The following is a 1,232-nucleotide window of genomic DNA, read 5'->3' as shown; positions in this document are numbered from 1 at the left end:
GTTTAGCCTATCTGGCACATAGCATATCTGGCCAGCTACTAAAGTGCCATGCAAATAAATGCCTGTTCTCACTTTCTGGTGATATTGTAAATAAGAAGAGGGCAGCAGTATCTCCTGTAAATGTAAACAAACTTGTTTATCTTAATAATTAGCTGAACAAAAAGTAGGACTGAGTGGACTGAGTAGGCGCTGAAGTTTTATTTTTGAATGAAGGTTTTTGGTACATAATTCTACATTTGTAAGTTCAACTTTCATTATAAAGAGATTGTACTTGAATTAGATGAATTGAAAAATACTATTTCTTTTGTTTATCATTTTTACAGTGCAAATATTTGTAATAAAAATATACAGTTTGATTTAAATTACAACACAAAATACAATATATATGAAAATGTAGAAAAACATCCAAAATATTTAATAAATTTCAGTTGGTATTCTATTGTTTAACAGTGTGATTAAAACTGATTAATTGCGATTAAAAATATTAATCACGATTATTTTTGAGTTAATCGTGCGAGTTAACTGTGATTAAATAGACAGCCCTACTATTTATTACTTCTTTTGCAGTGGTAAGTAGAAACTCCAAGCAGGGATTAGGGCCTCACAGCACTAGGCAGCGTTCAAACCACAAAATTGCTTTCTGGAACATGGGCTCTCTCTTTCCTCCCCACATACATCCTTAGATTAACAGAGGAACTGTGAAGTATAGTAATTAAAACAATATTCATATGAGTGGTGAGATTGTCAGGCCTAAGCTTTTGTTCTAGTTGAACAAATAAAAACATACTCTTATGAGACATTTAAGGAAAGGATATTTAATAAGACACCAGTCCTGCCTTCCTGGTTTCTTGACAATTCCCCACTGAAGTCAATAGGTGTTTTGAAATGCTTAAAGTAGGCAGGATGAGGGGGATTGATGTGGGGCAGAGGAAGGAACCCTCATCTCTCTCAGATGACTTTGGATACAGTGGCAAGCTTCAGAAAAAGAGGAGATTTGGTATTGTTTTAAGTCAATTCACTCCTTAGCTGAGGAAATGACGAGAGGGAAATTGTCCCCGTCTCAGGAACCATGTGGCACTCCAAGATAAGACAAACAGTTGCTAATTTGAGTCTAAAAGCAGGAAATGTGATACTTTTTATTTCCTTCTATGCAAGGAAAACAGTGTGACTGGCTGCGTGAACCCATTTCTTCTCCTGCTGAACTGCAGACATATCAAAATCTAGTGCTTCAT

This window comes from Gopherus flavomarginatus, chromosome 4 (genome assembly GCF_025201925.1).
Source record: "Gopherus flavomarginatus isolate rGopFla2 chromosome 4, rGopFla2.mat.asm, whole genome shotgun sequence".
Lineage (NCBI taxonomy): Eukaryota > Metazoa > Chordata > Testudines > Testudinidae > Gopherus > Gopherus flavomarginatus.
Note: the sequence above shows the minus strand (reverse complement) of the source record.